The sequence below is a fragment of the Macaca nemestrina genome, chromosome 2 (assembly GCF_043159975.1).
Source record: "Macaca nemestrina isolate mMacNem1 chromosome 2, mMacNem.hap1, whole genome shotgun sequence".
Taxonomy (NCBI): Eukaryota; Metazoa; Chordata; class Mammalia; order Primates; family Cercopithecidae; genus Macaca; species Macaca nemestrina.
The window spans coordinates 154,153,094-154,166,175 of record NC_092126.1 but is presented as its reverse complement, the minus strand read 5'-3'; the positions used below and the strand labels follow the sequence as shown (position 1 = coordinate 154,166,175).

Genomic DNA, 13,082 nt, shown 5'->3' with positions numbered 1-13,082 from the left:
TCAATTCCTCCCCTCTTCAGCCCTCTGGGCGGCGGAGACTGTCCACTGCAGATAGCAACACCCCCTTCTCTACCTCCACCTTAGGTAATCCTTTAAGGTGAAGCAGTGTGAAAAAAAGGAGGTGGTGAAAAGCAAGCCCCTGACTGTACCAGCTCCCTGCTCAAGAAGGAAACTCCTCCCAGCTGGGCTCAGCAGCTGTGCGGCTTTGTCTAGCATAATTGGCCAAGCCTTTCCTCTTATTCACAGGGAGGGGTCCTGCCTCAGGAAGGAATGTCAGGTGCAGAGAGGCATACTCCGACGGTGACTTCAACTTGTGCCAAAGTTAAACACATTAAAGTGGCCTCCTGAGGTAATTGCCTTCTCTTGTTGGAATAATTTTTAAAAATCTACACACAAAACAAAAAAAAGGAACAGCTCAGAGTGAATCAATGCAGGTAAAGAGGTATGAAAAATAACCATAAGAGCAGTTCCAAAGATAAAAATATTCCCATCTTTGACACTCTTCCTGTTTGGGTCTGTTTCCAGACAACCACTGTGAGGATAACGTTTCAGTTAATGAAACTTTCCAGTCTGTGTGCTCCTCTTGGAATTGTTCATTACTTCTGAATGAATTTTGTACTAATTAGGGCAGAACTCATTCATATATATATACACACACACACACACACACACACAATTTTTTTTCCCGTTCCAGCGTCTCTCAATTTCCTTTGAGCAAAATTACATCACATGCTACATTTAAAGCCTTTGTTGGAATGAACCTACTATGTGCAGTCACTATGTTAGGCAGTTCACATTTACTATCCTATTGATTTCTCAAAACAACCCTATAAAATTTGTATTACAACAGTCCTCCCTTACCTACAGTTTGTTCCCACAGTCAACTGCAATCCAAAAATATTTAAATGGAAAATTCCAGAAACAAACCATTCAGAAGTTTAAAATTGCATGCCCTTCTAAGTAGCATGACAAAACCTCATGCCATCCTACCTGGGATGTGAATCATCCCTTTGTCCAGCATATCCAGCCCTGGCTCCCACCCGCTAGTCACTGAGTAAGTGATTTGGTCATCAGATCCACTGTTGCAGTATGGTAGTGTTGCATTCAAATAACCCTTATTTTACTTAATAATGGTCACAAAGTACAAGAGGAGTGGTGCTGGCCTATTGTTGTAATTGTTCTATTTTATTGTTACTGTTAACATCTTACTATGCCTAATTTCTAAGTTAAACTTTATCACAGATATATGTGTATAGGAAAAAACACACTACAGTCGTAACCCACATGACATTTCAGTTAACAACGAGCCACATATATGACAGTGGTCCCATAAGATTATAATACTGCATTTTTATTGTACCTTTTCTATGTTTAGATACACTAATACATACCATTGTATTAAAACTGCCTAAAGTATTTAGTACAGTAACACGCTATATAGGTTTGCAGCCTAGAAGCAACAGGCTATACCATATAGCCAAGGTGTGTAGGAGGTTATGCTATCTAGGTTTATGTAAGGACACTCTATGATGTTCTCACAATTATGAAATCACCTAACAACGCATTTCTCAGAAGGTATCCCATTGTTAAATGACATGTGACTGTATATATAGGGTTCAGTACTATCTTCAGTTTCAGGCATCCACTGAGGTCATGGAACATATCTCCTGTAGATAAGGGGAGACTACTGTAGTATCCCAACTCTTCAAATAAGTAGTAATTTCTCTCTCTAAAACCTCAATATGGCCAGGTTCAGTGGCTCATACCTGTAATCCCAATGCTTTGGGAGGCTAAGGCAGGAGAATCACTTGACACCAGGAGTTCAAGACCAGCCTGGGCAACAAAGCTAGACCCTGTCTCTACAAAAAATAAGAATAAAAAAATTAGCTAGGTTTGGTAACATGTGCTACCTAACTACTACTCAGGAGTCCTAACTACTTGGGAGACTGAGGTGGCAGGATTGCCTGAGTCCAGGAATTTGATGGTGTGATGAGGCATGATGCTCCAGCCTGGGCAAGACAGTGAGACCCTATCTCTAAAAATAAAAAATAAATAAAACGTCAATATTATTATGAGGAAATCATGTAGTGTTTGTAACTTTTTTCTTCAGGTGAGAAACACAAAAATGAATTTGAAAAGACAGGTTTCTATGCAATGATTATTCTCAACTATGCTCATATCATACACTACCAGTATCCAATTATCACCAAATAGGATCTAAAATTTTACCTAAAAAATAACACACATATTTCATAGTATCTCGGGAAGAGCAGAGAAGATGCATCAAATTCAGACAAATAATAGGCTGCCAAGTCTCAAAAAAAAAAAAAATTACCTAACCAAAATGTATATATAAAACATTCAGGCTGGGCATGTGTGCTTATACCTGTAATCCCTGCACTTTGGGAGGCCAAGGCAGGCAGATTGCTTGAGCTCAGAAATTCGAGACTAGCCTGGGCAACATGGTGAAAACACCGTCTCTACAAAAAACACACAAAAAATTAGCTGGGCATGGTGGCACAGGCTTGTCGTCCCAGCTACTTGGGGGGCTAGAGTGGGAGGATCACTTGAGTCTGGGAGGCGGAAGCTGCAGTGAGCCAAGATCATGCCACTATACTCCAGCCTGGGCGAGAGAGAGACCCTGTCTCAAAACAAAACAAACAAACAAACAAACCTTTTACTCTTAAAAACTTTAAGCAGAAAGAAGGCTGAACATATCTAAGTGTACTTTCTGTAAACTTCCAAAGCTAAAAAGCTTTTAGATGAACAACTATAACCAAAAGTAAAGACTCCTTCATACCTAAGGTTCAGAGAACACAATGTAACCTAATATTTAAGCTAAGTCATTAAAATTTAATTCCAAGTGGAAAGTAGGTTGACAGAGCACCCGAGTCGTGTGCCTTTTTGTGTTCTTTTTTGTTTCTTTTTATTGAGACGAAGTCTCGCTCTTGTCCCCCAGGCTGGAGTGCAATGGCACGGTCTCAGCTCAATGCCTCCCAGGTTCAGGCAATTCTCCTGCCTCAGCCTCCCAAGTAGCTGGGATTACAGGTGCCTGCCACCATGCCCGGCTACTTTTTGTATTTTTAGTAGAGACGGGGTTTCACCATGTTGGCCAGGCTGGTCTCGAACTCCTGACCTCAGGTGATCCGCCCGCTCAGCCTCCCAAAGTGCTGAGATTACAGGCATGAGCCACCGTGCCCAGCCGCCTTTTTGGTTTTGGAATGGTGAGAGTACCAGTACCTCCATTTTTCTCATACAGATAATGAAACAGTACTCTGAAATCATCTCCTAGGAATGTAGGAAGGATTCATGAAATACTGATGCAGAAATAATGAAGTGCCTTACAGAAAGACATACTGTCTTAAACACACAGTGTTTCTGATTGATAAGCAACTAGAATCCCAAATCATTGCTAAAAGATTCTTTCTATCCAAAAAAAGGAAAAAAAAAAAAAAAAAAAAAGGAAAGGAGACAGGGGTGTGAAACAAGTGGTAAGTGAAATTTAACTTCCCTTACTAACAAGGCAACCTGCTTTCAGCCTAAAGAAGTGTTCAGAATGATTTTTACTAATAAAATGGAAACATAAATAGTAACAAAATTCAGTCATTTCTCCTTTCTAAATTGCAGATTTGTTAACTATTTTCCTACAAACTGCCCAAATGGGAATAGTTCATTAACAAATAACAAAGTAATAATCTCTCAGAAATTACTATTCTTTTAGTTACTGTCTACATTTAAAGCAAGGAGAGAAGAAATCTATTTTCAAAATGTTTAGTCAACAATGCTGCCAGTTTTAGGGTTTTCTGTGGCATTTTAGGCCCCTTAAATGAGATTGCTTTGGCAATCCCACAATAAATAACAATATAGATAGCATACCTACCTGAAGAACAGATTTAAGTAATTTATATAGTTATTTACAAATGCCCATGCAACTGTCAATATAAATAACCATGAAAGTAGAGGAATTTGTTAAGTAGTAAGAAGTTAAAAGATGTTGGTAATCAAAAATTTGAGTACCATATACAATTCCTTAACTTGTAAGGGTTGATTTAAAGGGCAGCTAACATTGCCAAATAAGGTCTTTATTTGGATGACTTGGACATGGCTCTTTGAAACATGCTAAATTAAGCCTGATTCCTTCTATATTAGCAATGTTTTGGGCTCCACCTTTCTTTCTCCTAAAAAAATTCATATCATGCATTACCTGCAGTAAATGCATGAAAGGAGGAACGGACAGTAAGAATAGAGGAGCAGAAAATAGTTTTAAGAGGCTATTTGGCCCAGTTCCTTGTATCTAACTAACCGATCATACAAGGTTGTTGCCTATTCTGTAATGGTATTTTTCAGAGATGGCATTTCCATATGCTCCTCTATCCTCTCTTAGCTAAGTTACAATCAAGATGCTAATTTTCCTAACATATCCTTACTTTAAAAACATTTTCTGGGGCCGGGCACGGTGGCTCACGCCTGTAGTCCCAGCACTTTGGGAGGCCGAGGTGGGCGGATCACGAGATCAGGAGATCGAGACCATCCTGGCTGACACAGTGAAACCTCATCTCTACTAAAAATACAAAAAAATTGGCCGGGTGTGGTGGCAGGCGCCTGTGGTCCCAGCTGCTCAGGAGGCTGAGGCAGAATGGCGTGAACCCAGGAGGCAGAGCTTACAATGAGCCAAGATCATGCCACTGCACTCCAGCCTGAGCAACAGAGCGAGACTCTGTCTCAGAAACATTTTCTGTTAGATTCCCTGTGAAGATGTCTTGAAATTTCATACCTATACACAAATTTATTTTGTGTATATGTGTATATATGTACATAAACACATTCACTGTTATATATAGACACACTCATAGCCATAAACATATAAAGATATAAAACATCTATGTCCATATCAAGATATAGAATATTTGCTGCCCCAGAAGGTTCCTAATGTCTTCATTGCTGTTTCTCCAACAGGTAACTGTAACTGACTTCTATCATAAATGAACTTTGCTTGTTCTCATATTTCATATAAAGGAATCTTGTGTGTGGTTTCTTTTGCTCATCATGTCTTTGCAATCTATCCACCATGTAGTTGTGTGTAACAGTTCTTTATTATTACTTTATAGTATATGCCAGTGTATGAATAATGCCACAATTTATCCATTCTACTTTTGGATCTATGCTATATCTATTTTTTCTCTATTATAAATCAGGTATAAAATTACCACAGATTGTTTTGGAGCTCATATATGCATATTTTTCTTGGGTACATATAGCCTAGAAAAGGAAATTCTAAAGGACAGAGTAAGATTTACGTTTTAGCAGGTATTATTAAATGGTTTTCACTGTGGGTGTACTAATTTACACTCTTATAATAATGTATGAAAGTTCCAGTTGCTCTACATCCTTGTCAACCTTGATTTTTTTTAAATTGGATCCATTCTGGTAGAAGTGTCATGGCATCTCATTGTGGTCTTGTAAATCTTTCTAGGAAGTTACTTAGAACTTTAATTTTTAATCTTTAGACAAAGCTATTTTTAAAATCTCTTGAAGTTCCTTCTGTTGCTTTTCTCATTTTCTATATATCCCTCCATCTGAGTATTCATATAACACCACTGTCCTTGACAATTTAACATTGTTCTCCAAGTAGTCATATTTTGCTATTTAACCTTTCAGCATGGTTCTCTAAATATACAACCATTCATTCCATTAGTACTTATTATGTGCCTACTAAGCATCAGACAACACGATTATTTTTCACTATGTTGCAAAGAACACGTAGCAAATTATATAAATGAAATCAAATCCTTAAAACAGTTACAAGGTATTTCATGTGCTGATACATTTTCCCTCTCCACACATATCACACTACTTTCTTTTTTATTTTATTTTATTTTTTTTGAGATGGAGTCTCACTCTGTTGCCCAGGGCTGGAGTGCAGTGGTGCGATCTCGGCTCACTGCAAGCTCCGCCTCCCAGGTTCAGTCATTCTCCTGCCTCAGCCTCCCAAGCAGCTGTGACTACAGGTGTCCGCCACCACGCCCGGCTGATTTTTTGTATTTTTAGTAGAGATGGGGTTTTACCGTGTTAGCCAGGATGGTCTCAATCTTCTGATCTTGTGATCTGCCTGCCACAGCCTCCCAAAGTGCTAGGATTACAGGTGTGAGCCATCACACCTGGCCTAGTTTGGTTTCTTTAATCCAACCAGTATCATACCACCCATATTATCTATGACCTCCCTTTTTAAAAAATTCAACAATTTACTCAGAAATTTTTGTCAGTACATATATCCTACATTATTTTAACTGCCACACAGTACTCTACAGTATAAACAGAACAATTTACTTAGCCATTCTCTTGATGACCATTTAGGTTACTTCCACATTTCTGCCAGTACACACCTGTTTTTTTGTTTTGTTTTGTTTTTGTTTTCCTGAGATGGAGTCTTGCTCTGTCACCCAGGCTGGAATGCAGTGGCACAATCTCAGGTCACTGCAACCTCTGCCTCCCAGGTTAAAGCAATTCTGCTTCAGCCTCCCGAGTAGCTGGGATTACAGGCACGCACCACACCTGGCTAATTTTTGTATTTTGTTGGCCAGGCTGGCCTCAAACTCCTGACCTTGTGATCCACCCACCTTGGCCTCCCAAAGTGCTGGGATTACAGGCGTGAACCATCGCACTCGGCCCATGCCTGTTTTTGCATTTGTGAGTTGTTCTCCAGGGTAGATGCTAACATATGATCCTACACTCAAGATTCGGCCCAAATTCATTTTCTCTAGAAGCAAGATCAGTCCACTTCATGTCGTTTCTATGTCTTAACTCACAGCAGTTTCTGGACAATTGATCATATACAGTGACAGTTCTTGTACATTTATATGTTCTATATGGCTCCCGTACCAAATAGTGTTAGTGTTTCCAGCATCAGAGCTTTCAAGTTAAAAATTAGCACTTTGGGCCGGGTGCGGTGGCTCAAGCCTGTAATCCCAGCACTTTGGGAGGCCGAGACGGGCAGATCACGAGGTCAGGAGATCGAGACCATCCTGGATAACACGGTGAAACCCCGTCTCTACTAAAAAAAATACAAAAAACTAGCCAGACGAGGTGGCGGGCGCCTGTAGTCCCAGCTACTCGGGAGGCTGAGGCAGGAGAATGGCGTGAACCCGGGAGACGGAGCTTGCAGTGAGCTGAGATCCGGCCACTGCACTCCAGCCTGGGCGACAGAGCGAGACTCCGTCTCAAAAAAAAAAAAAAAAAAAAAAAAAATTAGCACTTTGAAGGACTGCATCTTATACTTTATGTATCTCAACTGTACACTGCCTTACACAGAGCAGACATTTAATAAATATTTGTGAATGTCAGGAAAACCTTAAGACAATATACAGTCTTGGGATTAATATGTAACTATTCTATTACCTTATTTCTACACTCTTGCATAAACTCTCAAGTTGGGTTATCAACGCTTTGAATTTTTCTGTTTGTAGACATGGGCCTCACAAAGGACAAAACCAAATGTCTTACTCAAGTCCAAAATATTACACCTATGATTCCCTTTTATTTACACATTGTACAAAAAGAAATAAATTATCTGGCAACATTTATATTTCAAAAAGTGATACTTGAGAGTATACTATCATCAAGATGGTGAACTAGGAAACACAGGCCTTCTTTCCCCCAGAGACATTGAGTTTAAAACAATACGTAAACTACAATACCACTGTAAGAACTATAGAGACCACTGTAGTCCCAGCTACTTGGAAGGCTGAGGCAGGAGGATCGCTTGACCCCAGAAATTTGAGGTTATGGTGAGCTATGATAGCGCCACTGCACTCCAGCCTGGGTGACAAAGTGAAACCCCATCTCTTAAAAAACAAAACTATAGAGACCAGCTGTGAAGCAATAGCACCTAGGCCATTGTAACCAAGACCGTATTCCTGTGAAAGTAGGAGGAAAACTTGTGGCGTGTCGCACACCTGTTTGTGCCCATCTCTCCCTACATGGCATAGCATAGAGCAACCATGAGGAATCTCTAATGCGATTCAAGACACACTATTCCAATTTATGCCACCTTGACATTTGAGAAAACTGTACAAAGAGGAAAGTCTCTCTAATCTTCTGTTTTAGTCCATTTTGTGTTGCTATAACACAAAGACTGGGTAATTTAAAAAGAAATTTATTCACAGTTCTGGAGATTGGGAAATCCAAGGTTGATGGGCTCACCACTGATGAGGGACTTCTTGCTGCAACATCCCATGGCAAAAGACATAAGGGCAAGACAGCATGCACAAGTGTGAGAGAAAGGGGGCTGAATTCTTTTACCAGGAACCCACTCCCATGGTAATGTCATTAATCCATTCACGAGGGCAGAGCCCTCATGACATAATCATGTCTTAAAGGTCCTACCTCTCAACACACAAAATGAAATATTATTCACCCTTAAAAAGAAAGGAAATCCTATTACATGCAACGACATGAATGAACCTTGAGGACATTATGCTAAATGAAATAAGCCAATCACAAAAAGACAAATACCTTATTATTCCATTTATATGAGGTATCTAAAGTAGTGAAACTCAAAGAAATGAAAGCAGAACAGAGAGTGAGGGGAGGGCAGAAGGAAAGGAAGAGTTACTATTTAATGGGTTTAGAGTTTTAGACTTGAAAGATGAAAAAGTTTTGGAAATCTGTTTCACAATAATATGAATACACTTAACACTACAGCACTGTATACTTCAATATGGTTCAGATGGTACATTTGTTATGCGTTTTTACTACAATAAAAAAAGCGATACTAACTGCATTTCTAGCTTCATGTATGCCCTTTGATTCGGCACTTTTAATTTAGTTTCCTTAAACCTTGCTTTCCTTTTCTTGCATTTAGGCATAGAATTAACAGATGACTTTTTCCAGAAAAGTTCTGTCATCTCAATACAAGGCTTTAAAGACCCAGAAAACACACAAACACAAAAGGCTTACTGCCAAGAATCCTTTTAAATGAACAAATATCTACTCTTTTGATTTCTTTTTAATACCTTATTACTCATAATCATACAATGTTAAAAAATTATTTTAAAATATAATCAATTTCTTAGTCCTCGTCTAAATTCCATCTGTCATACTTAGCATCTTAAAAAGGACAATAATGACATTAAAATAATTAGAACACTAAATGAAATAATTGTTTGCTTAAGGTTTTGTTCTCTCAAGTGGTATTCCTTGCAATTGTTTGCAATGCCCAGAGCAGGTTGAACATGAACATTACCTTAGTCAGAGAAACAAACAACTCTTCTCTTATAGACTACAAAAACATCTGTAGCAGTGAAAAACGAGAACACTGGTCAAAATAAAAGCCCCAAAGACCACATGAATGGTTAGCAAACCAAGCGACAAGGGAAAGTTGTTTAGGATTGTTAAGTCTTCCTATTAAGAGGGCCATTTTAGCCTTATAAAATGTCATTCTTTATCTTTGGTAATACTTCTTGCCTTAAAGGCTAACTCACCTGATGGAAAATATAATACTAACCAAATATAATATAACCAAATATTATACTAACCAAATATAATACTAACCAAATATAATACTAACCATGCAAATACTAACCAAAAGAAAGATGATATAACATAGTTACATTTTTTGTGCTATTCTTTGAGTGGTTACCCTGCAAATTACATCATACATCCTTAACTTACAGTCTACCTTAGCCAAATCCAAATAATACAAAGCCTTTAAAACAATTTACCTCCATTAGGCCTCCCCGACCCCTTTTGGCTACTGTTGTTGCATATTTTATTTTTACAATGTTTTAAACCCCAGGACAGTTTTATTATCATTTTGAAGTTCAACTATTAACCTAAGGAAACACATATGAAAATTATACACAGAGTAAACAAAATTAAGTAATACTATTTTGACTAAATTGAAACTTGGTGAAATCCTATACAGGTCCATACCTTGTCAGCCAGGTATTTGGAGAGTATGCGGTAGTATTCAAATTTGTGGGCACTGTGTATCTAATTGTCACATCAAGGAATTTATAGCCTTCAGCCTCAGTAGCATAGAGCTTATAGCACACCACAGGAACCCTAATGCAGCTCTAGGACCTACTAGTTGTATTCAGTGGGGACCTCAACTCTCCCCCTTACTTGATATGAAAAATCCCCATTTTACCTTACCTTTTCTCCTACCGGAATGTTTCCAAGAATGCTACAGAATGAATTCCTATATTGGACAGAAGAATCTTTTAACTAAGCTGTTATGGTACTTCATTATAGTGCATCATATAAAATCACCACTTTTGTGAGCCAAAACTGCTCAAATATTGGCAATTTTACATGGTTCAAAGTAATAGTTAAATATAAGACATACTAAAAACCAGGCTGGAGTTATATACCTTAATCCAGGTTTCCTTCACCACATTAAAATTAAGAAGACTAAGCCTTAATATCGAAAGTCACTTTCTTTTTTTTTTTTTTTTTTTTTTGAGACAGGGTGTTGCTCTGTCACCCAGCTTGGAGTACAGTGATACAATCTCAGTTCACTGTAGCCTCAACCTCCTCGGCTCAGGCAATCCTCCCAAGTAGCTGAGATTGTGGGCACAGGTCACCAGGCCTGCCTATTTTTTTTGTATTTTTGTAGAGATAGGGTTTTGCCATGTCGCCCAGGCTGGTCTCAAACTCCTGGGCTGAAACAATCTGCCCACCTTGGCCTCCCAAAAGTGCTGGGATTACCGGTGTGAGCTATTGCACCTGGTCACATTTAAAAGATTATTCTGTCTATGACACTATAGGCCAATGAAAAGAAAATGACACTTACGTTTTGTTATTGAGTAAACAGAATTTGAGACAGAAAGTAACTACCAAAGTGATTTTGCTATATAATTGTTTTTTGTTTTGTTTTGTTTTTGTTTTTGTTTTAAGAAACAGGGTCTTACTCTGTGGCCCAGGCTGGAGTGCAGTGGTGAGATCATAGCTCACTACAGTCTTAAACTCCTGTGCTCAAGCAGTTCTCACCCCAGCCTCCCAAATGGCTGGGACTACAGGGGGCCACCACACCCAGCTATTATTTTTATTGTTTTTTTGTAGAGATGGAGCTTCGCTATGTGGCCTAGTCTGGTCTCAAACTCGTAACTTCAAGCAATCCTCCTGTCTCAGTCACCCAAAGTATTGGGATTACAGGAGTGGGCCACCCAGTCCAGCCAGAAATATGCTTTTCATTGTTATAATTAGAAATAAATGGATTCTAGTCTTTGTTTTCTCTACTTCAAAATAGTAGTTCCCTATATTTCAAAAGGCTGTGTATGTGCTGAAGAAAATGAGTAACCTGGATTAAAATCAGTAGAAGTGAAATTCCTAGTGATTTATTTAGGGACAAAGAAGAGTTTAGTGGGCAAGCCTGTATCAAAGCCCCTTAAAGTTCTATTCTAATACAAGTTTGGGAAGCATGGATTAAATGTGGAGGGTTGAACACACTTATCTTGGCTCTCTACTAAAATTGAATAATAAAAGGCATAAACCTACACAGGCAAAGAGAATTGGAGAGGAGGCAGCAATAGATAAAAGATCCCAATAAAATTATAAAAGGTGAAAAACAGATCATCATTCTGAGGACAGATAGACTAAGCCAACAGACGAGAATTTCAGTCCTCTTCCACCTCATCTCATACAACACAGGCACCCAGACTAATTACCATCACCATCATGCACCCAGTTCCAAAGGCAAAGGTTTGAACAATTTCTCAGGGAAAACTGAAGAAAAGACCTATAGATACTGATAACTGAAGGGCCCTGTAATAAACTAGTCTCTGTCCTCACAGAGTTTCCCATACCATTTTAATGCCTCTCTCAAATAGGAAAAGGAAGCCATGGTTGACCAGACACTTAAGAAAGTCTTTAACATAAAAGACAGAAACCAAAACACCTAGTGGGGAAGAAACTCAGAAGAGACAGACACATTACAAGAAGCAAAAGAAAATATCCTCAGAGACAAAAGAAAACAAACATATAAAACGAGAAAAGGATGCTACAAAAAAGCAGCATTCACAGACAAGAAAAAGAAGCACTCAGGAAATTAAAAACATAATACCAGAAACAAAATATTTAGGGAAAGGACTGGAAAATAAACTTTAAGGAAATCTACCAGAAATTAGAACAAAAGACAGAGAGAAAATAAGAAAGAATAAGGGGGGGGAAAAAAAACCACTAAAAGTAAGTCAGGAGAGTTAACCACTAAGAAAAAGATATATATAGGTGGAGGAGGAAATTAAATAAATAATACGAATACAGCTATATGTGATAACATGGATCAATCTTAGAAACCTATTTTTGCCTAAAAAGCAAGCCCTAAAAGACTATATAAGCTATGGTATCATTTTACAAAGCCCCCAAGCAGTCAAAACTAAACAATAGTTGTTTAGTGTCAACAAACATTTGTAGTAATTCTTCTTTTAGAAATCCAGGTACTGTAATATATAATTTAGGACAGGAGAACTGTAAAGAGTTACAAAAGCATGGCAATGGTAATGTTCCCATTCTTATGTTGTGTGGCTGGTTCACAGGTAGTGTACTACTGTGTGTTACAGCTTATATGTTTATTTATATGAATAAAATATTACACAATAAAATTTAAAATACAGAATATAAAAATATTGAAAGATATTTTTAAAAACCAATGTTTCCAGATCCAGTCTTTGAGTTTTCCAGATCGAAAGGACTCATAAACTTTTCAGATTGAAAGACTCCTAAGGCTGGGTACTTCTGAGTCTTCTGAGTACTTCTGAGTCCTATGTCTTGGGCTGCCAAGCACACCAAGGCCCATCATTGTACAACTTCAGGATAACAGACAAAAAGAGAAGAGTTTTTTTGAAATTCTAGAGAGAAAAACAGGTGATACCCAGAGGGTCAAGAATCAGAATGGCACCAGATTTTTTGTCAATACTAGAAGTTAAATGCTAACAATACAAGAATTACATGGGCAATTTATTTCCAACCTAAAACTCAGTACTCAGTCAAACTACCATTAAAGTATAAAGGTAAAATAAATTTTGGAATGGGCATAATTTCTGAAAAATTATCTTAATGCACCCTTATTCTATAAGGCTCCTAGA

At 38.3% G+C, this 13,082-nt stretch overlaps 1 protein-coding gene across 12 annotated transcripts in view; it reads right to left on the bottom strand.

Annotated features, from left to right (window-relative positions):
- The window catches only part of LOC105477766 (transmembrane and coiled-coil domain family 1), a 256,327-nt gene that overhangs the window by 151,629 nt on the left and 91,616 nt on the right, over positions 1-13,082 (bottom strand). The gene's annotated exons all lie outside the window — the stretch shown is intronic.